The following is a 25,606-nucleotide window of genomic DNA, read 5'->3' as shown; positions in this document are numbered from 1 at the left end:
GGTTTCCAAGGTGGTTTTCCATGCCCCAGCCCCAAGACGATGCTTTTTTCTTTTGTAGTAAAAGAGTAACGTCTCTTGTCAATAGGCTATTCATTCAGGATCAAGTGAAATTTTGCTGAGATGCGCTTGGACATATTCTTTTATTTTTTGGAGGGGGAGGTAATTAGGTTATTTATTTACTTTTTTAATGAGAGGACGGGGGATTGAGCCCCGGATATCCTGCCTGCTAGGCACATGCTTTCCCACCGAGCTCTACCCTCCCCCTTGCTAAGATGCACTTAGAAAAGGAAAGTCAGCCCAGAAAGGGAGACAACTCTATACATAAACCAAAGCTCCATACAAATGCTGCCTAGAGTGAGAGCATTTTGAAGTGAGAGGCAGAATATGAACTGGTTCCCACCTTTCATTCACTAAGAGGTTGATGAGAAAATAATATTTGGTGTGATGGACTTGTTGGCAATTCAAGTAACTCATTGTAGAACATTTGTCTGGATTTAGATTCCTGTGGCTCAGACTTCCTAGGGTGGGTGATGGTTGCAGGTGGTGAAGGAGGGGTAGTGAGTGAAATGTTAAATTAAAAAATAAAATAAAAGAACCGTCATTTTAAGAGACAGAAAAGAAAATGCCACCAATCTGGCTCATCTTTTCGAGAAAGCTAGCAAAACCCTGTAAAACTCTGGTGCAACAAAACAAAATGACAACTGGATAAAACAAACACACGTTTAAACCCTTGCGCAAGATAATGTATGCTCTGTGATGGGGTGACTGATCAATTTCGGTTACCCAGAAAAAAGCTATTTATTAACTGGTCACCACCAACATTCGAGGAGGTTCCGTGTTACTGGATACTGAATCTCGGAAATGACTGCGTTTGTTCATCAGAGGTAAGAATATGTGACTTGGCCCTGTGAATGTAGGTCACTGTGTCTGTGTGTGAGAAGATGCTGCATTTGTACTAAAAAGGATAGAGGTGACACAATCTTTATACTTGATTGATTTCCAAAGAGACAGCTATAAGGCCCAGCAGTGGAGACACGCGGAAGCATATTTCCTAGGATAAGTATTTTATTTAGCAGAGTGGTAGCAGACTGTTCCCTCATACACACACACACGCAACCACACACACACACACCTCTCCCCACGCATTTGATGATAACGGCTGTTCAAGTTACGCGAATCAACATGACCTGTTGATGTCCTTGGCCTGGACGTGGTGGTGCTTGGGGGCCCTTTGTGTATCAGCTACAAAAGGGGCAGGAACACACGAGTGTTCAGTTTGTAGTCTCTGAGTCTTCTGTGTCATATTCTATAGATATTTTTACAAGTTTCTATTCAAAAGAATGCATATACTTCTGATAAAATGTCTATAGTATTTTTGGAAGAACAGAAAGATGAAATCAAGCCTATATTATGAACAAGTCCTTCCTCCCCAAACAGCCACTGTGAGTGTCGTGGAGGTGGTATCCATCTAGACTTTTAAAATGTAGTGTGTGGATAAAACCTTTTTTTTCTTTTTAAATGTCAAATAAAAACCACAGAAGGAGTTAAGTGTGAAGAAGGCATCATGGGTCAGAATAGGAGGTGATACATACTGCATGGTACCTACAAAAGTCACGTAATAGCTTAAAAAATCCACTTGTGATGTAATGTCAAATCGAAAGAGATTACAAAGATGTGTGTGCATAGAAAAAAAAGAGTAGATGGAAATATTCCAAAATGCCAAGATCAGGAAGAATGTTTAAATCTTCTCTTTTTCCCTATCTTCTGTGTTATGGTTATATTTTTTATAAGAAAATATTTTTAAAAATCTATACTAATCAGAAACTTTTGAACCGTCCTACAAATTTATTGACATAGTTAACTCGGTCAGAGAACCGCTGAAGACAATGTTTTCACCTAAAGTTTAGCGACACAGTGAGTTGGGCACATTTATTGGGGCATGACTCATATTTAGAACCTGACACTTAATAAATATATCATCTTACCTTATTAAAAACAATGACTTCCTCATTCACTGGAAGAACTAAAACCTGCACCCAAAGTTCACAGAAACCCACGGCTAGGCCCTGGGGTAGCATAAACCAGGAAGGGCGCTGAAATTTGTAGATCTGAACTCCGGTCTTGGATCTGTCCCTGCTGGCCCTAGCCCCCTATTTCAACACATGAATAGCAATGAGAAAGTGCCCTTCTTAGCACACGGATGTGCCATGAGAGCAAGACAAAAACAACACAAGACAACCCACAAGCTGAGCCCTGACTCAGAGGAACAAGCAGAGACGGGGGAGGGAGTCCTGGTGGATGCACACGCCCACCCAGGTGGCCTTGGTCGGAGCACTTCCGGGATGCGGCAAACACACCCTCTGTGGATGGGGCGTGTTCCGTTGCTGGCAGCTCTGTTGCTACAAAGATCTTTCTTAAGCAGTCCTCCGGAACTGTCTAACCCAGGGTCCTGGTTCCATCTTCGGGGCGGGGTCCCTTGGCCCCTGATGGCTTCCGGGTGTGCAGATACCAATCCCCTCGGCCTATGGGCGGGCAGGCCGGCCTGGCTGGCCTTCTCTGGCCACGAGCAGTCCTTGCCAGCATTTTCTCTGAGCATCATGATGGGGGAACTTATGGAAAACCCTGTGCGGGAGGACCCTCTCAGGAGTGACTGCCCTCCCTGGCAGTGGAGATCAGGCTTATACGTGCAGTCTCTGATGACACTTAGGGTCCACAGAGCACACCTCAGTCAGTCAAGAACCTGGCTTCTGTCTGGTTTTGTCTTCCACCAGTGGGCTTTGCTTTTCGTGTGCCTTGTTCTGTGCTTACCCAATTAGTTTTGGGAAGTCAGCGTCGGGTTTTAGCTTTGTCTCTGTTAAATGTCGTATTGTTAGACTTGGCCTGTGGTTCCATCACAGCGGGACCTGCTGGGGTCCTGATTAGCTCACTCAGTGGATTCACAGTCCATTCTGACTCCAGGCCCCCATCCTGGGGTCAGCTGTGCCCTCATTGCTGTAGGAAGTCTCCCTGCAGCTCCCAGCTGCCTTCCCAGCCTCTCGTTTGGCTTCGTGGCCCCGTCCTCCCTGCATGCATGGCCCCCGGGGAATGTTACCAGGATCCACCTTCACACTCTCTGGTTCTTTTTGTAAGGCTCAGTTGGTAATTATTTTGGCTTCAGATTTCAGTTTTGCTTTCTAATCTTGAATTTGCTTTTTTTGGTGGGAAAGTGTATCCCTTCCAACCACCCCACCTCCTCTGCTCTTGACTTGCTACACCTGGAGAGTGACCGCGACCTTGTCCACCCCCAGCCTGGCTGCCACTTTCCTGGGAGGGACCAAGTGGGGTGCCCGAGGTTTTCCACTGCTGACTGCTCTTCAGATTAACCCATTTGTCACGGAGGATGGGTGTCTATGAACATACCCATCTTTACGAACTTCATTCTTCAACTTTCTCACAAGAAAGAGGTTTAAAATGCTTTCGTGAGCTCCTGACTCATTAACTTCTCAGGATTCTGCCTAATCTCCCCACCTCCAACCCCATCCAGCAGATGATTAAGTGAGCTTCACCAGACTTGGTTCATTCTTAGTCAGTTCATGCTTTTTCTTAGCAATCGTGGCTTCGTTAAGCGCCAAAAGACTGTCACTGCAAGAATTCATCCAGAGTCTTTCCTGTTCACTAATTCGTGTTTGCAAAACGCCTCAAGCCCAGTGATGGCTGTGGGAGCAGCCTGGAGGTATGAAGCATGAAGGGATGGCATTCTCCTGAGAGGCTTGGAAGGAAGTTGGAAGACACAGTGTGACTTCGAGTTCTGGGCGAATCATGGAGATGATCTGATTTGTTTATGTGTCATTGCCCGGAACAGGAGTGAAATCAGCCTGCAAGGATCGGGCCGGATTCTCCCAGGGCACAACCACAAGGTCATAAGGCAGCCACTGGGCGCGGCGTGTTAACTCTCCAGCCGAAAGGGACAAGAGTGAAACTAACAGGACGTGCCGCTGGAGATCATTTAGACCAGGGCTCCGCAAACTTCAAAGTGCACGGAGTCGTGCGGGGAATCTTGTTAAAATGCTGATTCTGATTCAGTCGTTCTGGGCCTGAGATTCTGCAATTCTAGCATGTTCCCTGGTGATGCCTTTGGCCCACAGCCACACGTTGTGTTGCAAGGATTTAGACTATACTGTATTTTTTTTTTCCAGATGTAGAAGCTGCATTCCAGAGAGGGGAAATGATTTCCCCAAAGCCACATACTAAAAGCCAGCAGGCTTTTTCACCCAGGTCTCCTGGGACCCAGGGGTGTCTGTTTAATTACAAAATTAATTGCAAAATTGCTGGACCTAGGAAAACAGAGGTTTACCACCCTTAAGGAGAGGCAAGCTCAGATTCCAGGACTGGACACGCTTGCACACAGGCACACACGTGCACACACGTATTTTACATGCTTCTTCCCATTCTCCCTTCTCATCAGCTGTGATGTGTAGGGAACCCCCGGACTCCATGTGGACTAAGGAAACACAGGGAACACACAGGTTACAACCACATTAAAGATATTCTTCAGTGCGGATCCATTCTAAACTTTTCCATAAAAATATTCCCGGGGAAAATATTTGAGCTATTTCTGACTTCTGAAGTGTAAATACAGACATTCTGTAATTCTGCAAAGCCCATGTCGCTGATAAAATCGTGTCATAATTGCAACTTCTGAGAGTGTTGACAGTAAAAGCCCTGGGCTTGGCTCAGTGAGTTCTGTGCTCCAGCCTTCCTCAGGCACCCTGGAGTTTGGAGATTTTCCATTAACTTCTGGTATTGAGATTCCACTGCCTGCTTTGACTGTTTGTTTTTCCTGAACTCTGTGGGGGACTAAGCAACTTGCAAAACGCAGCCAGGAGAGTGTGTGTGTGTGTGTGTGTGTGTCTGTGTCTGTGTTTCTCCTTGCTGCAAGCAGGCAGCAGGAAGGAAGAAGTCGTCTAGAGTGGAAAAGAGAGAAAAATCCTGGAAATGAAATCTTTCCTCTCCCCTAGATGCTCAGTAATGATAATAATTAAGCTAAACTGATTAGAAAACAATGGAGTCACAAACTCCTGTTTTGGGAGGCAAACACCGATGGTGAGTTGAGCCCATTAGGGTCTTGTGCACAGCTTCCCCATCTACTGGGCAGTAACCTTCTTGGGGCCAAAAGCTGGGTCTTCCTGACTCTTTTTTGGTTTTTCCAAAGAGCGCAGAGAGAGTCTTGCACCCCGTGGGAGGCCAGAAGCATCTCTTCAGCGACATGTCATTCACCGAGCAATGTGACTAGCACCTGGTGGGCAGCCCGGAGGCGCTGGTGTGTGTCTAAGAGCAGGAGGAAGGCTCAGGGGAGGGCTTCGGCCTGAGAGCTGCAGCCCCCCACAGCGGCCTCTCCGGTCTCCTTTCCCGCCTCTTCTCCACTCAGAGCTCTCTGCTGGTTTTCCAGGAAAGATCAAATGAGGGTGAATGACAAGAGGAAGAGCAGGAGAAGGGAGAGAATCAGGGATGGAGACTGAAGTGAGAGAAGGGAGGAGGGGAAGAGGGTCGGGGTGGGGTGGGGAAAGGGGCAGGAGGAGCGGCCTGGGCAGAGGAAAAGGAGGGCAGACTCCTCCCCAAGATGTGCCTCCCTCTGGCTACCCGCCCCCCCCCCCCCCGCCCCGATCTCTGCTGCGGGAGCCTGTGTTTTTCAGGACACTTTTGGTCCCAGGTAACAGAAAACCCAGCTCGACTGACATGGCTTAAAAACACCAAAAAGGATACTTTGGCTCTCGTGCCTGAACCATCCAGAGATGATATGGGTTGGATCAGTTTCTAGCACTTTCTCTGGAAACCCCTCCCTTGTGTGTGGGGTTCATCCTCAAGCTTGTTTGCCTCCTTGTCTTAAAAGGAGTACCTGTGGCAGCCATCCTGAGGCCAGTGCAGGTAGAAGCCCTGAGCCTTTCTCTGACTGGCCCACCTCTGTGCTTTCTGCGAGTCCAGAGGATGCTGTGTGCTGCCCGGGGGTGCCCCCGTCCTCAATCTCTTTGGAAGGAGGGGTGGGGTGACCCTGGTTGGCTCAGACCAGTGAGGCTGCCCCTGGATCTGAGGGTGGAGTTGGTCCCCCCGAGCCTCATGGCTGCTCCACATTGGAGGAGTGGTGGAAAGTTCCCCCAGCTGCTTCAGTGAGGTTGTGTCGTTAGCAATCTGCTGACCCACCAGATGGTCTCGGCCTGAACACTCCTGTTATAGGTATATTAAAAATGTCAGTGAAGCCTCTACGGGAATGGTGTCGCCTTAACCTCAAAACCATTCTGCTTATTCCTAATGTTGAAATCCCTGTCCATGGCTCAAGTGGAACATTTGGTCTCTCAATTAAAGCTCATTAATCTGTCAGTTAATCACGGCGATTTGGTAATTGTCTGAAATGGGAAGGCAATCTGGGACACTCTCTGGAAAGGATAACGAGGTGTGCGAGGAAATTGCTCGCTCCCTGCGTGCATAATTCCTGTTCCCAAGTAAACAGCATGGGTCCCTGGAAAGACTCCAGAGCAATGCCACATTGGGTCCACCCGGCTCCACCCTGCTTGGCTAAGGGATCTGGGGGAAAGTACTTGCCTTTTTCCTGCCTCAATTGCCTCATCTGTAAAATGGGTTTAAATAATTTAAATTTCCTAGGAAAGGGCCTGACACACCAGAAGTGCCCACTCTATTATTACCGAGAGAAGATGAGGGTTCAGAGCAGGGAGCATCACCCCAGGATGCAGGAGGGGGTATGCTCAGGCGGACGTGGTGAAGACCGGAAGTGTGGGAGGGGACAGAGAGGAGGGGAGTGTTGTGCATGTGACGGCATCACATTTAAGAGGATAAGGGGAGCTCGTGGCAGGAGGCTGTCTGCAGAGCACGTGCAAGCACCGGTTGGATATGGTCTTCTGGGCTCAGCGGTGGCCCATCTGGGTTGGCACGGAGGGTTCTTCTAAAGGGCAGAGGGGACCAGGTGGAAAGGTACTCAGAGGCAGCTGCGGGAGGGCCTTCGATGCCACAGTAGTTTTGGCCATTTCTGTCCTCGTGCTGCAGGTTTTTGAGGAGTCCTGTGCTGGGCTAAACCTGTGTTGTGTTGAGAACATGAATCTGAATGTGGGAGGGGCCAGGAGGGAACTAAGAAGGGTTCGGTGGCACCATCTTTGGTGGATGGATCAGGCCGCCACAAGCAGGAGGCTCTGGGTACGGCCCCCTCCCCCTGAATGCCCGCTGCCCTGCTGCATCTTTGAGCCCAGAGGGGACCAGTGGGCCTCCTCACCTCCAGGATGCTGAGAACAGAGCCTCGCAGGGTCCACCAGGCATGTGGCAGGGACGGTAGGCCCATCGGGAAGAGGTCCTGCAGCTGAAACATGAAATGCCCTGAATTAAGGGTCCTGCAGCATCGCTGGGAGCTCCTGTCTGTGGATGTCATTTCCAGAGGCTTGGGGGGACGGGGGTGGGGTGGGCAGAAGAGGGAGCGGGTAGGAGACCCCAGGCCTGGCCTTGACTGGCCGGACCTTGCTGCCGGGAACTGTGACAGGCTGGACGCGCACGTGGGCCAGCCTTGCCCAGGTTTCGAGCACAGTCATTGGAGGAGAGAGACCCAGCCTGTGAAATGTTAGAAGTGAATGTTCAGTGAAGAGTGTGGGATTGTGAAAGGGCTTGGCACGTTTTCTCATTGCAGCTGGCTGCCTGCCGGCTCTGAGTTTCCCGTTCATAGTCCCCGCATGTGTCACTGCTGAGGATTAAAGCCCTCACGGGCGTCACCAGGAGCCCACTTTCTCCTCTCAGCCTCGGTGCCGCTGGGGCATCTGACAAGATGTGATGCGTCACTCTCGTGCTGTGCTGCGCGGGCCAGACCCCGAGCTCTTCAGAAAAAGAAAAAAGCCATTAGCATCTCCATCCAGGGCAGGCGTTGAAATGCACTTTTGTTTTTAAGAACCACCATCCACTCAGTGACTGGCTTCACTTGGGGAAAAAACCCAGCAGGCTGACCCTGAGTTACCAGCTCCCGGGGACCTGCCCTCCCCAAAGCTCCAGCCATGAGGAGAGGAGACGGTAAGATGATTTATTTGCACTTTGGGTTTTTGTTTCTGTCTTTTTTTGACTCCTTTCCCCTTTGATTAATTATACACTGATGAAGTATTTAGAAGGGACCCACGGACTCTGACAGGACAGATGATGTTCTGCTGTTTGGTGAAATGAGATTTGAAGGATTTCTTGCAGTTTTGTGGCTCTGTAGGCATATTTAACCCTAAGATATATTCTGCGAGTCCTGTTAAAAGATCACTGTTCGGGGGTGTCTAGCTCGGGGTAGAGCACATGCTTAGCATGCACAGGGTCCTGGGTTCAATCCCCAGTCCCTCCATTAAAATACATAAATAAGTAACCTGATTCCTCCCCCCACCAAGTAAATAAACACATTTAAAAAATAAATTGCTGGAGAACAGAATTAAAAAAAGCAAATCTGGTCATGCTGCTCCCCTACTTGAAGAAAGTCACAAGCTACCACACACACACACACACACAATCACGTGGCTATGTGTGTTTCAGTCTATGGAGAATTAACTAGGGAACACGTGGTAGGTATATTTTATAAATAGATACTGCCTGGAAGCCATTGATGGTTACATGATTTTTGCTAAGGGTGGGGTTAAAGTGAAGGATATTGTATGTAAAGTCCATCAGCTGTAGCAGATGTCAGGATTAAGGTTTATGCTTCCCCTTTATGCATCTGCAGTTTTGGACATGCGTAATCTGGTCCCATGCTTGGCTGAAGGCATTGCATGACTATAAACAGACTCCGTCGGTTGCATTTAAAACAATAATATATTGTATTGACAAGACTTGTACATGCGTCCTGCCGTAAGAGCTCAGGATGTAATCTTAAAAGCTTGAGCATGTTTTTTCAGAGGCTTTGCAAGTGTTACACCTGTAGCTGTAAGGGAGACTGGAGGGCTTTCAAGGGGATAATTCAACATCGCCCTGTGTTTCTTTCTTTCTTTTTTTTTCATTTTTTTTAATTGAAGTGTAGTCAGTTTACAATGTGGTGTCAACTTCCGGTGTACAGCATCATGCTTCAGTCATACATATATATACATATGTCTCTTTTCATATTCTTTTTCATTATAGGTTACTACAGGTATTGAATATAGTTCCCTGTGTTGTACAGTAGGACCTTGCTGTTTCTTTTATACATAGTGGTCAGTCTCTGCAAATCTCGAACTCCCAATTTATCCCTTCCCACCCATCTCCTGTCCGGTAACCGTAAGTTTGTTTTCTATGTGAGTCTGCCCTGTGCTTCTTAGTGGACACCCTAGTCCTCCATACATCTTATCAATAGTGTTGTTGTGTGAGAGAATAAGAAAACAGTACAGAATCCGAGACAGTCAAGAAAGGAAAAAGGAAAGCAAAAATGAGGGCCCAGTGAGGTTTACCAAGCAATTCAGTTCAGCTTAAAACTCCCTCTGCGCGTTTGCCTCGCGGCTGTGAGGGTGCGAAGAGCTGGATGCGGGGAGGAAGTTCTGAAACCGGCAGCTAGGGCCCGGCTGCCGGGGCGACTCTCGGGGTCCGCCCCCAGGCGGCTGGAGGCCGAGGGGAGGTTTGTGTTCACTGTGAGCGCGCGGATCTGTGGGGACCCGCTGGGAGAGGGAGGAGACTGTCTGGAAGCAGTAGGGACATTTCTTGAGATGCATTTGATCTTCCTAGGAGTGGCGATGAATTTGAACAGATGCTTATGGCCTGTCTCTGCCCAGCATCCAGTTTTCAGTCATTTCACTCACAAGCCCTTTTGGGCACTGTCCACTTGCTTGGGAGAGAAACTCCACAGGCAGGGTCCCGGAGTGGCTCAAGTTCATTTCTAAACTACAGCCTTTAACAGTGAGATGAGTCCCGACCCTACTTTGGTGGGTATCAATTCTCTGAGCACATGTGTGTTGGTACGCGCTGTTTTATGACCTGCTTTTCCCTTTCAGTGATACCTTGTGAGCCGACTTGCCATGCTCAAGAATGTCTTTCTACAAAAGCTTTTTGTATATTCTTCTTTAAAAATAAATCTAATTTTGTTTTATTATTATTTTTTTAATGATGGTGCCGGGGATTGAACCCAGGACCTTGTGTAGGACAAGCATGCGCTCTGCCCCTGAGCTCTACCCTCCCCCTCTCCAAAAGCTTTTTAATCACATCACAGAGGTGACTTGTTAAATCATGTTAGAGATTTGATTTTTTCCTTTTTCCTTATGAACGTTACCAAAACTAACATCCTTGTAGGCAAACCTATGCATCTCTTCCTGATTATTTCCTTGGAAGAAATTCCCAGAGGCGTGAGCAGATTTGAAGCTCTTGATTCTGTTACTAAATTAATCTATTCATGTACACACCCCCTGGCCCAAATGAACAGTATGAATGAACGCCGGCTTCCCACACTTCCACCAGCATTGGGGTGTTTTTTTTTTTTAAGTCATTTGAAAAAAAAAAAGTGTATTAATCTGATAACTGGCAAAGAGTATTTTGTTGTCTCAATTTGCTTTAAGGACACTCTCTGTGAAAGTTTCTGGCTTCCTCTTCTGCCCCTTTGGGTTTAGCTTCTTGATTTTTTTTTTTTTTTTTGGTTACTCATTATCAAATCAATCCTCAGTTCCAGTAACTATTGCCAACCTAATTTCTGAGGTCTTTGACCTCATTTGCTGTCCTTCAGCGACTCTGCTGAGAGTGCGAGGAAATCAGATGGCTTTGCTCTGACTTCTTACCTTTGGAAACATCTCGGGCAAATCTCAGTCCTTATGAGCTTATCTCTTTTTTATCTATAAAATTTAGAGATAAGGATTGACTTCCCACTCCCCCCACCACAGGATCGTCCTGGGAGCAGAAAGAGAAGAGCTAGCGGCCAGTTCTTTAAGTAGAAAAAAAGGTAAAAAAGGCAGATGGTACTATTACGATTGTTGTTAAAATGAAATTGGTTTATATTTTCACCTTATAAAGCATCCGGTTTTTGGAGGGTGGCCTGCGGAAGTGTCAGCAGTGTCTTCCCGATTCTCAGCTTGGAAAGCTGTGTGTGTGTGACTACGTATTTCTTGGGGTTTTTGTTTCTTTGTTTGGTTGGTTGCTTGTTGTTGGATTTTTGGATATATATATTTTTACTGAAGTATATAGTCAGTTTACAATGCTGTGTCAGCTTCTGTGGTACAGCACAATGCTTTAGTCACACATGAACAGACTTGGCTCTTAGGGTAAGCAGCGAGGGCTGTGTTCCAGCACAGGGATGCACTTTAGGTTAAAAATGGGGTGCATTTTGTTGCTTATTGATCTCATTTGCATGTAGGGTAATATGTCATTCTCAAATTGCGTTGTCACTGGCCACTCGCTTTGCACTGATCCCCAGTGAGAGCTTCGCAAAGGCAGGGGCTGGTTTTCTGTGTTTCTCTCTCCGGAGCCTGGTTTGAGGTCTGACACCCTGTGGGGCACTCAATAAATATTTCTTGAATGAGTCAGTGGAAGGGAGCTAGGAACATATTAACCTAACTCTGCAGGGAACTGAACTTCCCCAAAAGGAATCACAGAGGGGTTAAAACTGGAGCTTTTCTGGGGCACATTGATTGTTTTATTTGTTTAATGTAGGTTGGTTTCTGTCTCTAGCAAGTAAACCTTTAAAGTTCTCGATGGATGTAAAGCAAATGAATACAAAAGGAGGGCAGAACCAGGAAAGTGCAGAAGGCAGCTTCTGTGGATGCAAGTCCCAGGGACTTGGCATGAGAATGAAAAGCTTTACAGGGGGCACAGAGTTCCACTCTGACCCTCGGCTCAGAGGTTGGCTGATAAGATCAGCACCAAGTGCACGCAATGGTTTGAACCTGGTATTGAATAAGGAATGATGGTGGCCAGTAACGGATACAGCACTTGCTACGTGTGGGACCTGGTTCTAAGTGCCCCATGCGTGAGGCAGTCTTATTATCTTACTTTGCAGATTAAGAAGCGGAAGCCCAGGGAAGTGATTTGCCCGAAGTGCTTAGTGCATCGCTGGGATTCATGACTCCATTTGACTCTAGAGTCCATGGGTTGGTGAACCTTAGGGACATTGATGGTGGTGTTTGGAAGGCTGATGATGGCTGTGCTGTTTACCTGGGTGTGTAGCCACTGCCATGAGTCCCCATGAAGGGTTGTGCGCCGTTCTGGCTTCTTCACATCTATTGAATGTCTTATCTTTCTCACAACCTCGCAAGACTGGTATCATTACTCCAGCTCTAGGACCAAACAGTTGGAGGCTGGGAGAAGTTCAGTGAGTGACTGAAGGAGCCGGCCAGTGCTGAGACAGCCATCAGTCCACACCAAGGGGATTAGCCCCTAGTCCACGTGCCACGTGGGTGCTGCTCCAAGGTGCTGAGAGTCCAGCTCTGCTGCACTTGGACGTGTCAAGCCGGGAACCTCAGCTGGGTCATCTCCTCCATCAGGGGTGAGGGGGGCCCTCAGCCTCAGTCTCTGATTCTTTGTGGGCCAAGGCAAAATGGGACCCAGGTGGATTTTCAGGCCAGATACTCCCCGGCAGGATCATTCAGTTTATTATCTCAACCTAGACGTGATGAGTGTTTAAAACAGGCGGGGACACTTTCCTTATGCTTCCTTTCCATGGAGCCCTCCTCTGCACCAAGGATGCCCTAAGACTGTCTCCAGGGAGGCTGGGAGGGAGCGCGGCGAGCTGTAGCTTGGGAGTGGGGGCCAGCTTCCTTTTCTTCTAGGCAGCTTACCCAGCTTCTCCTTGCTTAGTTGCTCCTCTTACAAAAAGGGGATAAGAATATAATTGAAATAAGAATACAATTTAATACATAGTACTTGACTTATTTTTCTGTTAAACTTTTCAGTAAGATTTTAGAATGTAACTATTTTTTTTTAAAGAACACATAGGTTGTGGGCTTTTGAATAGCTAACTCACACTTTAAAGGGCTTTTAAATGGTGATTCAGTGAAGTCTTTCCCTCTTTCTCACCGGTGGATGACCGTTGTTAATTGTTCCTTCCGTCTCTTTCACACTGCATTCATCGGGGTTCTCCAGCAACGCAGAACCGATAGGAGACATATGCATATGTCAATTTCCTCTTGGTTATGTATGTGTCCAGCTGTCTGTCCGTATCTGTCTATCTAGGAAGAGAGTCATTATAAGGTGTGAGTGGGTTCATGTCATCGTGGAGGTGAGAAGTTCCAGGATCTGCCGTCTACGAGCCGTAGACCCAGGAAGGCAGGTGGTTAGATGGCTTGAGAGCCGGTAAGCAATGCTGTAGCCTGCTGTCCAGCTCGAAGATCTAAGAACCAGGACCGCCAAGGCCAGGAGAAGATCGATGTCCCAGCTCATGCGATCAGGCAGATTGAGTTCAGCCTCCTTCCGTCTTTTTGCTCTATTTAAGCCCACAAAGGATTGGAGGGAGCCCACCCACACGAGTGAGGGCCATTGCCTTACTCAGTCCACCAGTTCAGGTGCCCACCTCTTCCAGAAACCTCCTCACAGACACACCCAGAAGCAACGTTTAACCAGCGATCTGGGCGTCCCGTGGCCCGGTCTGGTTGAGACATGAAATCAGCCATCACACACAGCAATCAAGCGCACTCTTTCACACCTTGTTCCAAATCCACATCTCACAAGCCGACTTTTCGCCTTTTGGTGACTTTTAAGTTGTTTGCAGTCTTTTGCTGTTAGAACCAATGTTGCAATGAACAACAAACAGCCTTGGCTGTGTCATTTTGCAGAAGTGCTCTCAAGTGTGTTTGTTGGCCGAATTCCTAGAAGTGAAACTCCTGGGTCAAAGGCTGTGTGCATTTGTGATGTGGTGTATATTTCAGAACTGCTCGGCCACCTCCCACCAGGTTATGCTAGTTATAACCTCTGCCAGGAATGTTTGAGAGAATGTTTCTCCATGTGCAACGCGGTATACTAGCAAACTGTTTTTTTTGTTTTTTTTTTTAACTTTGGTTATCTTATAGGGGAAGAGGTTAGCTCAGTGTGTTTTTGAATTTTTCACATCATAATGAGATTTTGTTTTTTTAGACTTTGGAATGATACATTACACAGCCTTAGACTGGCTTCTTTCATTTAGTAATATGCATTTAAGGTTTCCCCATGTCTTTTCATGGCTTCATAGCTGATTTCTTTTCGGCATTGAATGATACTCCATTGTTCAGATGTACCACAGCTGGTTTATCCATTCACCTACTGGATGGTGTCTTGGTTGCTTCCAAGTTTTGGTAATTATTCATAAAGCTTCTATAAACATCCACCTGCAGATTTTTGTCTGGATATAAGTTTTCGACTCCTTTGTGTAAATACCAAGGAGTGTGATTACTGGATCGTACAGTAAGTGTATGTTCAGTTTTGTAAGAAACCGTCAGACTGTCTTCCAAAGCAGTTGCCCCTTTTCGTGCGGCCACCAGCAGCAAATGCGGGTTCCTGTTGCTCCACATCCTTGGCCATTCTCATAGGTATGTGGTGGCCTCGAGATTGTTTTAGAACCAGCTGTGATTATAACGATAGGTTTTGGAGGCATTGGGGGTGTCCAGCCATGGGCTGCCAAAGTCAGGGAGGGCAGTCTGGTTGCTGCCCCCGAGGGTCATGAAAGCAGCCTGGGACAGCTGGAGGTGTGCTCGTAAGGGTAAGTACCATGAAAGACACAGACGGCTGCTGAGACATGGCTCAGGGGCTGGGTCTCTATCACCTGATGAGGGGGCTCCCTGGTGAAGAGGGGGAGGTCAGAGGCAGGGGGGACAGTGGCATTTGAGCCCTGTTTGGGGGCAGAAGACGGTCTTTGCCAAGTGAGTGAGAGGGAGGGGAGCTTGGAGACGGAGGCAGGGTCATCACTGGCGGAGACAGAGGTGGGGCCCCGGTAAGGAGTCTGGGTTTATTCCGAGTTCCCCAGTCACAGGGTGAGGAGATGGCACCAGAGCGCGTGTAATCTTACCTTGCAGACCGCAGATGCTCACCTGCTCACCTGCTCACCTGCATGATATTAGGGACACCCAGTTTCTACGCCCAAGCACCGGGGGACATCATTGTATTTGCTGTGACAGATCAATAGGGGCCAGGGTGACCTTTGGCACAGGGCTGGCACTCAGGATGCTGCAGTTTCCTGCCCAGCCCTGAATTCCCGTGTGTGTGACAAGTGACAAGAGCTTTGCCTAAACACAGCCATGAGGACATTCCACAAAACTGCACTCTACCTCTCCTGGAAATGAAACTCAGTGTACAAAGGGCGTTCTTGCACATTATCTCATGCATGACTAAGTCGACTGACCATTTTGAAAAGTGGTCGTTGAGTGCCCAAGTCTGGCCTGAGCCCCGTGCCAGGTCCTGCCAGTGACGAGAAGGGGAGGAGGTGGGAGGGAAGACAGAGATGGAGAAAGTGAACAGTGGCTTACAGCCCAGTTTCGAGACAGAATCAAAAGGAAGGCAGGAAGGGGGCAGCGGACAGGCCCAGACCCTTCTGGCTCCAGATGAGATCGGGGGCCTTGCAGACCCCGCCGGGGCCTGCTCGGTGCTGGGAGCCAGCGCGGGGCTCAGGCTCCCCTTGCATCCTTCTTTGGAGGGTGTTCATTCTAACTTTAGAGGTTAAGTCAAGAGGTTTCCTCTAGGCCACGGGGTGGGCAAAGGCGAGAGCTGGGACTGGCCCCTGACCCCAAGGCCACGGCTCTCTGTGCTTCCAAATAGAGCAGAAGTCCTCAGCCTTATCACTGTGGTGGGGAGGGGCTGAGGAGAGATCTTGCTCTGCCCCCATCCTCTTTCACTCTGGCCCCTCTGGCCCATTTTTATGGGCTGCTTGGCCTCGGAGCCCAGCACTGGCAGCGCCCTGCAAAGGGATGTGGACAGGAGCACAACCTTGGGTGCTCTGAGCCCAGAGGAGCTTCCATCTTGTGAAGAAACAGGGGACTGAGGCCAAGTATTGTTGGTCAATCTCTCAGGACCGTCTCTAGGGCACAACTGGTCATTTGTGGCCAGAGCAGGGTGGGGGTTAGTGTGTGTGTGTGTGTTTGTCTGGGACGAAGGCCTCAGGAACTGTCGGCCCAGAAGACGTGTTCAGGGATGCAGGTTTCCATGGAGGCAGGAACACCTGGCTGGGAATGGGACGGCTGTGAGATCAGTTAACAGCTCAGGGAGCCTGGCCTCCTGGTTCAGGGAGAGGAGGGTGGGGTTTGCTCCCGAGGAGAAGGGACTCCACCAGTGCGTTCCAGGTGCTCAGACCAGACAGAGTGGCCCAAACCAACACACCCTGGGGTGGGAGTCGGGGCTGTCAAGTGATGACAATAAAGAGGTAAAGGAGGCAACCGGAGGAATACTTACAGAAGCCCAGAAACATATTTATAATACTTGGATTGGCGTCTGTGCTGATCATAATGGAAATCAATGTTTTAGGATTCATCGATTTTTGAGGCTCTTGGTTTTCCTATATCTGTGTTCAATCTGGCCATGACAACCATATGTTTAGCTTTAGAGATTAACATTTCAGTGAGGACTTGAGCAAGTTTGATGCCTGAAGGCTTCAGACATGCCCAGAATCAATGAACGAGTGAATGACGACGTTGCTCTAGAACTTGGCGAGTGGAGGTTTGCCTCTTTTTAATCACTTGAGGGGAAATTATTGGAAGCGGACCCACTTATACATTATCCTCCTGCCTTTTTTCTAAACATGCTGAACCTCTTGACAAGGAGTCCCTTCTTCTTCGACTGTGTCCGCTCAGCCATTTATGCCGACAACATATTCCAACATGGCTGCAAAACCAACACATTCCAACCCCAAAGATGGATGTGGCTTCCCTCATTCTACTCCTAGACCTAGTGAGAGAGCACATGACTGGAAATCCTGGGACAACTTTCTCAGGCCTTTGATGACCTGCAGTTTCACTTGCTGGCCCTCTGCTCTCTGCTCCAGGCTGATTTGCAGCCATCCTCCTCTGCAGGTGACAACGGAGCTGGCGCTCCATTTCCTGAATGAACCAGGCTTGGCCACCATCCATCTCCTCCCGGCAACGTCTGGGTGCTTTACAGACACTGCCCGTGCTCTGTTTTTGTAAGAAAGGCATTCTGTGCCAGGGTTATTTTCTAGCCTGTGAAATGGAGAATAGATATTATTTGAGCTAAAATTAATGCAAATAAAATATATATAATAACATAAAGATTCAAGCATAGTAGGGACTCAGCAGGTATATCTCTGGAAGGATTAAACGGACTCTGCCTGAAATAGGTGGGAGAAACCTGGCTTCACAGATCATACTATCCATCTGTTAAGAACAGTCTGTACCTCAGAAAGGGAACAGAGAACGAGGGCTGCGAGGGCGTGGAGAACAGGGAACCCTGGTGCACTGTTGGTGGGGATGTAAACTGGTGCAGCCACTGTGGAGAACAGGATGGAGGCTCTTCAAAAAATTAGAGGTAGAAGTACCCGTCTGATCCAGCAGTCCCGCTTCTGGGTATATATCCAAAGGGAGTGGAATCAGTATCTCAAAGAGGTATCTACACTCTCGTGTTCATTGCCGCGTTCTTTACAATAGCCAAGAGACGAAACAACCTAAAGTGTTTGTCAACAGGTGAATGGATACAGAAGATGTGGTGTATGCTGGCCATGCAGTGAATATTATTCAGCCATGAGAAAGAGGGAAGTCCTGTGTTTTGCAACAACATGACTAAAACTTGAGGGCATTAGGCTGAGATAAGCAGACTGAGAAAGACAAATACTGTATGATATCACTTATATGTGGAATCCCAAAAAAGCCCGACTCAGAGAAACAGAGACTAGAATGGTGGTTACCAGGGCTTGGGGAAGCAGGTGGGGGAGATGGGGAGATGTTGGTCAAAGCGTACAAACTTCCAGTTACAAGATGAACAGGTCAGGGGGTCTAATGTGCAGCATGGGGATTGTAGCTAATATATTGTATTTTATACACTTGAAAGTTGATAAGAGAGTAGCTCTTAAATGTTCTCACCACAAAAAAGTGGTAATTACGTGATGGGATGAAGGTGTTAGCTAACGCCGTGGTGATCACCCTTTGGCAGTATAAAACCGTATCAGATCAATGCACTGAGTACCTCAAACTTACGCAACATTGTATGTAATTATATTTCAGTTAAGCTGGAAAACCAACAAATAAAAAGAATAATCTGTAAAACGATATGCAAAGATTCACAGGATTTCTTTCCTGGAGAGAAAATACGTGATTACAGTCAGTGGTGCCGTGGTGGGTACACTTCGAACTATTGATTGAAAAAAATCTCATGTGATACTTGCCATGACAACCTCTTTTGAATAAATTTCCCTTAAGGTTTTAAGCATTTCTCTAGATGAACACAGTGGGTTACTGAGCTGACTCATATTTTCGCTTTTGTAATAATGTGGGAAGTCACACCTGCCATCCCTCACCGTGCTCAAATAGTTCTCATCAACCTCAGATTCTGAGATTTATTTAACTGCGAGATCAGAATTCTAAAATTCTTTTTCCCGGTTGAAATGTTTAAGAAATTTTGTAAGGTAATGTGACTAGGTTCATAGGAAAGTGAAAAATGCAGGGGGAGTGGTGCGGGGGTGGTTGGAGACAGGCACTTCCTTTAGTCTGGAATTGATGTCCGGAGCATGATTTATTGTCCTAGGGAAACCTGCTGTGGGTGAATAAGCCCATGAATCTGGACTCTCCTGCTCTGCCTGGCCCCTGTCTGCCTGGTCAGTGTAGAAGACTGTATGGCTGCTTTAGGGGGACCCACCCAGCTACACACAAACAGAACAAACGTCTGTTAAATTTGATCACCCTCTGTGGTCTGGACCAGTGTCTGTCCATCCCGGCTGTATATTAGAATCACCTGGGGAGCCTTAAGAGCTGCTGGTGCCTGGCCCCATCCCAGAGGCCCTGGTATCATTGATCTGGGATGCAGCCTGGGTAGAGGCATTTTAGAAACCTCTCTGGGTGCAGCTGGTATAATGTGGCTTGAGAACCACTGACCCACAAAGCAGACAGCCATCATTTCTGTAAATTGCCCAAGTAAACAAAAAGCTGGCTAGAACCAGGCTGTCCTGAGTGACTGCCAAATCCTTCTGCTAGGGGAATTTAGGGCTGTTTCCCAGAAAACCTTGTCCCTGGACGAAGATCACGGGCTCTCTGTCCTGTCAGTGTGGTTTGAATTTTCTGAGGGATGGTGGGTGTAAGTAGTGTAAATGCAGCCTCTTTCATTCATTTGGCAGAGATTTAAACAGCTGCTCTGCTCAAGCCATGGTCGGTTAGGGAAGGCGCCTTTAAGCATTTGAGTGAGTGTCAGGGAAAGAAGAACTCGGCAAGACAGAGTCCGGGGTGCCAGGGGCACCAGAGACAGGGAGGTGAAGCCAAGGGCTCAGAGGAGGTGGAGATGGCCCCGTACCCTGGCTGGAGGGGTGGCAAAATCCTAGAACACCCTCTGGAAGGAGGGTACAGTATTGAGGATGGGCCTGGGAGGAGGAGGACTTCACTGGAGGAGGAAGGATGACATTCTGAGTATAAGGAAAGATTGGGGAAACTGGCAAGAAGATGCAGCCAAGAAACATCCAGGAGAGGAGGGGCTTTTGCTGAGAAAGGTGGAGTCGAGGGAGGCTGGTTGGGCCTGGAACTGAGAGTGAGGGGGTCTGGGCTTCATCCGGAGGAGTGGGGAGCCCTGCATGGTGGGTTCTGAGGGCCAAGAATGAAGCAAAGGTCAAGTAGGAGCTTGCCCAACACTACTTATCCAGCTAATCCGGATGCTTTAGAAGGAAAGTGTGGTTTGAGCTAAGCCTCTCTTTTGACAAGGTGGGGAAGAAAGCCCACGTGGGTGACCTAGGTCAGTTTCACAGCCAGGAGGTGGGTGTGTTGTAGCCTTAGGGCGGTTCAGACTTTTCCTGGTTGTTACCTTATTCGTGTCTCCTTTTGTCTCCCTTCTCACGCTTCTTTTCTTCCTTCCAGTCCTCCTGAGGGAGACATTTGAGAGCCTCCCCTCTTCCCACACACATAACCTCGTTGTCTCAAGTAGTAAGAGTGAAACCCTGAATAGAAAAAAGATCGTGTGGCCATTTAGAGGTTTGACGGTTTGCACGGTATTTACTTTATTTTTTGGCCACGTTGACTCAAGTAAATATGGTGACTGCTTTTTTCCCCTTCTTTTTCAAAATACAAAAATAAAATGGAAAGGTCAGCCAGGTTGGAGCACAAAAGGGCCAACACACTCCTGCCAGGGATGTTTCTGAATTCATTTCATTGCATCTGACTGCTCTTCAGGGTATTTTGAGAATTTTATTTATGGGAAAGTGCTGTGAGTGATTTAGCCTAAAAGGGGAGGGGAGAGAGAGCAATTTCCCTCTAATCGGATCACTTTGTCTAAGTCTGATTTTAAATAATCTCGTAGATGGAACAGATTGGTGGTTACCAGAGGCAGAGGGTGGGAGGGATGAACTGGGTGAAGAGGGTCAAAAAGTACAAGGTTCCAGTTATAAAATAAGTAAGTCCTGGGGAATGTAACAAACAGCACGATGACCGCAGTTAAGAATACTGTGTTGTGTATCTGAAAATTGCTAAGAGATTCGATCTTACAAGTTCTTATCGTAGGAAGAGAAATTTGGAACTGTGAGTGGTAATAGATGTTCACTAGATTTGCTGTGATTGCTTTGAAATATATACAAATATCTGATCGTTATGTTGTGCACCCGAAACTGATCTCATATGTCAATTATACCTCAATTTTAAAAAGTATTTTTATTGAACTATAGTTGATTTACAATGTTGTGTTAATTTCTAGTGTACAGCACAATGATTCAGTTATACACACGTACATTCCTTTTCATATTCTTTTTCATTACAGGCCATTACAAGGTATTGAATGTAGCTCCCTGTGCTGTACAGTAGGACCTTGTTTATCTATTTTATATATAGTAGTTTGAATCTGTTAATCCCAAACTCCTAATTTATCCTTCTCCCCACCCTTTCTCCTTGGGTAACCATAAGTTCATGTTCTATGTCTGTAAGCCTCTTTCTGTTTTGTAAATAAGTTCATTTGTGTCATGTTTTTATAGATTCCACATTTATGTCATTTTTTTATAGAAGCCACATTTAAGTGATATCATAGTTTTTGTCTATCTTTGACTTATTTTATTTAGTATGGTAATCTCTAGGTCTATCCACGTTGCTGCAAATGGCATTGTTTCATTCTTTTTTATGACTGAATAGTATTCCATTGTGTATATATATACCACATTATCTTTATCCAGTCATCTGTTGAAGGACATTTAGGTTGCTTCCATGTCTTGGCTGTTGTAAATAGTGCTGCTGTGAACATTGGGGTGCATGTATCTTTTCAAATTAGAGTTTTCTCCAGATATATGCCCAGGAGTGGGATTGCTGGATCACATGGTAAACCTATTTTTAGTTTTTTGAGGAATCTCCATACTGTTTTCCATAGTGGCTGCACCAAATTACATTCTCACCAGCAGTGCTGGAGGGCTCTCTTTTCTCCACAACCTCTCCGTTTCTTCAGCATTTATCGTTTGTGGATTTTTTAACATTAGCCTTTCTGATCAGTGTGAGGTGATAACTCACTGTAGTGTTGATTTACATTTCTCTCATAATTAGTGATTCAGTTTAAAAAGCCTTTATTGAATGCTTTGCATTGCGTCGGCCACATTAGAGGATCCGTGCTCTTCCCCGCACCCCTCTCCACACAGGACAGATGGTTATTGTCCTGAAAACTCTTGGGTTCACTTTTTCCCACGTTGGAAGTAACAGGTGAAATCATCTTAGCAGGCTTTCTGTGATTGGTCCTAGGGTTTTCTTTATGACAAGGCTAACATTTTTCTAGATAAGATTTGCATATCTATAGTTTCTCAGTTCTGCTTCTCACTACTCTCCCGTTAATGCATCATTCCACCGCAGTGTGTGTTTGACCTAGTTTCAAAGAATCTAATGTTAAAGGAGGAAGGAAAAAAACAATTTTAAAGGTAACGCTCCTCTCCATATGAATCTTAGATATGTGACAAAGTCAGGAAGTAAAATACTGAAAGGTCTTAGCTTTAAATATTGGGCAGTATTGTCCCATAGCTGTACCTTTTCTCATCAAACCACAGGTCCAGTGTGGGATTGGGGAGGCAACCTTACTCTACACTTCAAATCATAGCACCTTCCCCACCTGTCTTTGGGACCCCAAAACAACACAAAGAACCTGCCAAATACCACTATAAGCACTTCCCCTGTGTGTTCACCATTCTGGCCAGGTGGGCTCTGTCACCTCCAGGTGACAAGTGGGGAACTGAAACTGAAAAGCCCAACTGGAAAGGGGAGAGCTGGAGGCACCTTGGGCCTCTCCTGTCTATGATTTAACGCTGCCTGTGGCGTCCCCAGCGCGCAGGTTTGCAGCGTCCCCAGGCACATGTGTTTGTGGCGTCCCCAGCACACAGGTTTGGAGTCCCCAGCATGCAGGTTTGCGGCACGGCCAGCACACATGTCTGTGGCTAGCTCTCCTGTAGACATCACAAAAGAAAGTGTTTGCATACATTATTGTTAGTTACCTCCGACTTCCCAGGTCTTTAGACAGCTGCCAACATTTTACTTCAGTCAGTTCTGCACTCACAGAGCTGTCTTTGCGTCTCCATCCTTTCTTCCGGCAGGTTCCCTGCTTGTTTATTTATTTAGGTGAGCTTCACCTTGTTCCAGAAAGGACTTGAGGCAGCCTGTTGCTTGTTTAAATGTTTGTCCAAGTCTGCATGGCCCCGTGGGGGTGTGTAATATGGGGTTTGTCGGAAAGAGCGCTTGTGTGCGGGGCGCTGCTGGGCAGAAATTACTGACTCTGTCTGAGCACTTGAGTTTTAAGAGTTACTGTCATTTATATCGAGTCTTTGAAGAAGTGCCAAAACTATCTCTTAGGTGTTTTCCATCACAATCATGATAAAGAATGTGTTTGGAAAGAATCAAGGAAAGAAATATATGTATATTCTTTAAAAATTGCTCAAAATAAGTTTACAGCTCACCTAGGAGCAAAGAGTGTATTTACTGGAGGGTAAAAGTTAAAGCCGTCATAACTTCGTGCTGAAGTTAGACTGGACCTTTTTTTCAATAATTCACGCACGTCTAGTTAACACATAATCTCCGTACCGCACTTCGGAGGAGTGCCTTTGCCCACGCAGGGTTTTCCCTCTCGAAACGCTTGGTGCTGTTATGTGACGCTGGGATCCTCACCATGGAAACCAGATTGCACTTCCTTTGATCCGCGGAGAATTGGACAATAAGTTTCGTGCCACTGACAGGTTATCGTTTAAACTTAACTGCATCAGACTAACTTCTGGAAGGGAAACCTTGACGACACCATCGCGTGATGCGATTGTAACCGTCACTGAAGTGCCAGGTGCTGAGAGACGCAGGTGCACCTGGCACCAGACGGCCCCTGGGCCTCGCAGGGACGGAGTCTGGAGCATCTTAGAGAGATGACGTAATGAGTGCAGATGGCTAGCTCCTGGTCATGTGGGCGGATTTCGGCTGTCAGCTATTCTCCTGGTCGTAAATCCCTCCTCAGAGCCCATGGTGGCTCCTGCGGGGACACAGATGGACAAACGGTGTCGTCCCGAGAGGGCTCCATCAGAGACCCTCCCCGGGTTCTCAAGGCTTCCCTTCCCCACCTCCACGTGCTCACCTTTCACCTGCTCGGTTGGCTCCATCAGCCTGCGTCTCTGTCCTGGGGGCTGGCGGGTGAAAACATTTCAGCAAGGAGACTTTAATGTGTGTGTGTGTGTGTGTGTGTGTGTTGTATGATGTGTGCTTTTTGTGTGTGTTGTGTGTGTATATTGTGTGTTGTGTGACTGAGTGTGTTGTGTGTGTTGTATGAGTGCATGCTTTGTCTGTAAATATTCTGTGTTATAACTGTTCTGTGTGTGTTGTGTTTGTGGCATGTGCATATTTTGTGTGTGTGTTTTGCTGGTCGTGTATGTTGTGTGAGTGTGTGTTGAGTGAGTGCTCAGCTCCAGGCACACATTTCACTGGGTAAATATTTGTTAAATGAAGGACAGGACATAACTCCCCCCGTGAAGTCCTTGGTGTAAACTCACAGGCCAGGGATCTAGTCTGGCACAAACAATGCCTTCTTTCCCCCTTGGTCATAGGTCTTTGTAACCTCATTACTGTTTCTTGGTCTGGGCTTCCCGAGGAAGTGAAGAGTTTCTGACTTGCGTTGAGACCAGTCACGAGGATGCGCTTGGAGTTAAGTCACGCTGAGAGGCCAGAGTGTACATGGCGGCACACAGTGAGGTGAAGGTTGGGGATAAGGGAGACATTTAAAAGGGAGGAGCCCCAGATGTGAGAGCATCCAGCCCCACTGGGGTATTTATTGCCCAGGAGTGTCAGCCAGTATGGTGGGCCAAGCCCTTCTTGCAGTGTTGGCTACACAATGTCAAAGGAGAGCTCATGTTAATAAAAACAAGTTCTAAAGGGAAAGCTCACATCATCTGTGCTTCAAAAGGAAAGGTGAGCAAAGCTGAGAGGGTCTCCCTGGGGCTGGTCTGTGGAAAAAGACCTTTCTTGTGATACTTGGAATGCTACAAGATTCGGAATTTGAAATGCTTCTGCTGGAAGGCTGATAACTGAGGACATCACAAACCCTGGAGGAGGGATGGGATCAGGTCAAGGACGAACAAGCAGACGCAGGGACGAGCCAAAGAAAACAGCGTCTTCCTCTCCAACTAGTCGCTTTGCTCCGAGGGATGAGTCAGGAGGTTTAGGACAGGGTTCTCAGCTTCAATAGACTTAATGGTCTTTTTCTTAATACATATATTATAACATTCCCTTTACTATCCTATAATGAGATTCATTGATAACCTCACCTACCTACATGTTATATTAAGCATGTAACTACATTACACTAAGTATGATGCAAAGGGGAAATGAAAGTTATTCCACACATGGTTCAACATGGACATCCGTGGAAACAGATGAGCTGGGAGACAGAAGGGGCCATCAGAAGCCGCAGGCACATGCAGTGAAGTCAGATATCATGAGTGGCGTAGCCTTCAGTGATGTGCTTTATCCCGTGGCAAAAAACCTTCCTTAAAGTTTCAGAAAAAATAGAGTTCTTCGTCCCTTCAATTTTTTTTATGGTGGCTGCATTTCTGGAAAATTAAAAAATGTATATATAAAAACACTACAAAAAATACTTTCTGTTGTTTTGAAAAATGGAGTCGTGCTCCGGGCTCAGATTTCACATGCACTCAGGTCTGATGGGGTCTCTGAAGTGTTGTAGTGTGGGGGGCAATCTGCTGTGCGATGCTGTCTTGAGTATTGCAGGACCCCCAGGAGCCCCAAACAAGGCACCCTCCCACACACAGGCAAACCAAAGCACCTCCAGCCATACTTAAAACTCCCCTGGGGCATGTCTCACCTGTCTGGAGGTCTCATGGTCTCATAGTCATGGATTGGAAGGGCCATTAGTGGCCTTCTTGGCTTGCTGGTCACCATGTGTTGGTCTGAGGAGCAGCTGAGAGCTCTTTAAACATGCAGATTCCCAGGCACCACCTGTAGAGATTCTGCTCAGGCGGTAGGAACAGATGCACAGCCAGCTGTGGGGCCCTCTGATCCAGGCACCCCTCGGTCTGATTCACGAGGTTCCCTTCCCACGTCTGGGACCAGTGGCT

General features: G+C 47.3%; 1 protein-coding gene across 6 annotated transcripts in view; it reads left to right on the top strand.

The window, feature by feature from the left end:
- The first annotated feature begins 7,702 nt into the window (after window positions 1-7,702).
- Window positions 7,703-25,606, top strand: part of IL1R1 (interleukin 1 receptor type 1) — a 58,916-nt gene continuing 41,012 nt past the window's right edge. For all 6 annotated transcript variants that reach the window (XM_010959085.3, XM_074354712.1, XM_045519660.2 and 3 more), the window contains exon 1: window positions 7,703-8,037. The gene's annotated coding sequence lies outside the window, so the exon portion shown is untranslated. The remainder of the gene's footprint in view (window positions 8,038-25,606) is intronic.

Source organism: Camelus bactrianus, chromosome 28, assembly GCF_048773025.1.
Source record: "Camelus bactrianus isolate YW-2024 breed Bactrian camel chromosome 28, ASM4877302v1, whole genome shotgun sequence".
Classification (NCBI taxonomy): Eukaryota; Metazoa; Chordata; class Mammalia; order Artiodactyla; family Camelidae; genus Camelus; species Camelus bactrianus.
Note: the sequence above shows the minus strand (reverse complement) of the source record. Positions and strands in the feature narration are given on the sequence as shown.